Here is a 2795-nt window from a genome sequence, read left to right as displayed (position 1 = left end):
AAATGAGTGCGCACCCAGCGGACTCCCCCGTAGCTATTGAGCCCCCCTCCCCCTCTCTCTTTATCCTTCTCTACCCTGTCGCAGTGCGAGTGGGAGTGGCAAACTCATTCGCACTATGTTGTTTTCTTTCTCTTTCTTTTTCTCATCTTTTCACGGGCAGGCCTGGCAAGCCTGCCTACCTCCCCATCTATCTCTCTCTTTCTATCCCCCCCCATCGCCCCGCTCCTCACGCGACCCAAAATGCAGTCGCCACTATAAAAACAAAAAAAAAGAGACAAAAAGAAAGAGGTCGACTTATAAGTGTATTGCCTAATTAGGCGCTTGGCGCACATCTTTGTGTGTGGCCTACTTAGTAGGCGTTCGGCGACACGCCGCCGCGCCCTACTGCCCCTGTCTTGGGTTCGGCCCGTGAGGCCTACCCCCTAGGGGCTCGTGAGGCCTACCCCCTAGGCGCCTTGGGCGGTTGCCTACCCAACAGGCGTTTTGTTTTCTTTTATTTGCTCTCGCCTAGCGGGAAACTACGCAAAAAGGAGTAACTCCGGTTTTCCTTGTTGCAGATGTTGATTTTCTGGGCCTTCGCCTTTTTGGCGGTGGGCGCGCAGGCGAGCCCAGTGGCCCCGCCGTTTGCTCGGCCCGCCGAGCCTGAAAGTACAACCCCTTTACATGATGAGGAAATGCCTTCTGACCCAGCGCCTCCACCCGGCCAGGCCGGAACCTTCCCGATCATGGGTTACTCGTGCGAATCCCCCAAAACACTTGTCTCTAAGGTAGATCTGACCCGTATCGGGGACTGTGTGCGCCCCACAATAACTACAAAGGAGTCAGAAATTGACGCTCAAGTGCTAATGCTTCCGACCTTTAAGGAAGTTGACGTGATTCACTGCATAGTGTTTGTGTCTAGGGAAATTCTTCACTGCGGTGCTTTTTCCCACAACACAAAACGAATGAGAAACGACTTCCAAAAACCCCTCACCCGCGCTGAATGCGAGGGCATTCACAAACACCAAACATTACGAATTTACAACCAGGACTTGCACAACATTAAACAGTCTGGCACCTCCCAATACTCAATCATGTTAGCAGGCACTCGTGATCCCCACGACGGCGCGTGTACCGGAGGTAATTTCCACGACTATGACGGAAACTGGGGAACAGTGGTCGCCGACGCCATTATCACCATTGTAACATTTTCATACAAAGCAAAGGTAGACATCGAGGCAGGCAAAATCACTCTCCGTACAGGTTTAAAAGTTCCTGTGACCGACGAGGAAGCACAGGACTGGCAAACGGGAAGTAGTTTTTGGAAAGCTTTTCCCCCGGTGAAAGACTGTGATGTGACCCCTTACCAAATACTCGACCAAGGCCGATTCACGCTGTACACAACTATAAACAACAGAACAAAATTAGAAGAAAAATACCTGATAGTGGAAGACGCTGAGACTACCTACGCACTGACACTTATTCATGCTCCCCAATGTGGCTGGAATTTTCACCGCACAGAACACAAAACTATCTTCGTCGTTACAGTGGAAAGGGGCGCATCTTTCCCTTTCCCTACCAAAACGGACCGACCCGTCCTCGCGGCGGACTTACCCGCTCACATTGGCTCAAAACTGCTCTATCTAGAATACGCGTCTAAAACTGATTTCCAACGGATTTACATCTCAAACGTTGAACGAAAGTGTTCTGATCAACGCACGTTCTTGCGGCACCAATTGGCTCTACTAAAGTTCCACCCCGCCGCCGCGGGCAGTCTGTTGTATGACCCACCGCGGCCAGGCGTATTTGCCCGCATTACGGGTGAATCGGCTCTTATTCTCGAGTGCGCCCCTACAGTCACTTATTTCCGTCATCTCAATGATTCTAAAACATGCATAGACGGCATCCCTGTCTATCACAACGGCGAGCCGCGCTATTTGTCTAGCGTCACGCGAATCATTTCTGGATTTGCTGCGGAGATTCCATGCGACCGAGTCGCAGGCAATAACTACAGACTCCACGACGAGCGATGGTACTCACTCACCCCACAGCCCGAATTGGTACACGACATACCCATCATACTGCAGCCCGCTCCAGAGAAACACATTGACTTCCAAACCTTGCGAAAAGTAAGTGCAAAAGGTATGTTTTCGGACGCAGATCTCAACTTCTTTACCAAGAGTATGCTATTCCCCGAGCAACGAGAGGCCATCACGTCTAACTTTGCAGCTCGCGTATTACAACAGTCTTCAGGTGTCGGAGCTGGGTTCAGCCCAGTTCAAATATTCAGTCCGTCGGACCTGAAAGCACTCGCAAAAACCACAGCTTCTGAATTTCTGGGATGGCTGAGTTATTTTGGCAACATGGCTTCTACGTTGGTTGCAATCGTCTTTTTATGGCAGGCGTTCAAATTCTGTTTGAATACTGTTTTCCGTGCTCTTCACTTGTACGACGGTTTTGGGTGCTCCCCTGTGTTGTTTGCCGCTTTCTACAGCTCCTTAGCGGCTATTTTTCTGCACAAAAATCTGAAAAAGCAGTGCAACCGAGATGGCAACGCCCCGCCTCCGGGCAATGGAGGAGAAGAGCAGGGCCTGCTACCTATGGCCGGCTTACAATTCGCTTTTCCAGAGCAAACAGCCGCCGATGCCCCGCCTGCCTTTTCGACGCTGCCGCGCGCCTACCCACGGCTCGCACCTGAGCCTTTGTACGCGCGCATCGCATCCGCCCCACAGGGGGCGACTCCGCCCGCTCCGCCCGTTTCGCCGAACAACGTTGACATGCTGCCCCGGCCATCGCCGTAAGGATGCACCCTCCCC

General features: G+C 52.2%; 1 pseudogene; it reads right to left on the bottom strand.

The window, feature by feature from the left end:
• The window catches only part of LOC127750351 (uncharacterized), a 46955-nt pseudogene that overhangs the window by 40919 nt on the left and 3241 nt on the right, over positions 1–2795 (bottom strand).

Source organism: Frankliniella occidentalis, unplaced genomic scaffold (assembly GCF_000697945.3).
Source record: "Frankliniella occidentalis isolate FOCC.00 unplaced genomic scaffold, Focc_3.1 Scaffold175, whole genome shotgun sequence".
NCBI classification, from domain to species: Eukaryota; Metazoa; Arthropoda; class Insecta; order Thysanoptera; family Thripidae; genus Frankliniella; species Frankliniella occidentalis.
The sequence above is the reverse complement of the archived record's forward strand: the minus strand, read 5'-3'. Positions and strand labels throughout refer to the sequence as shown.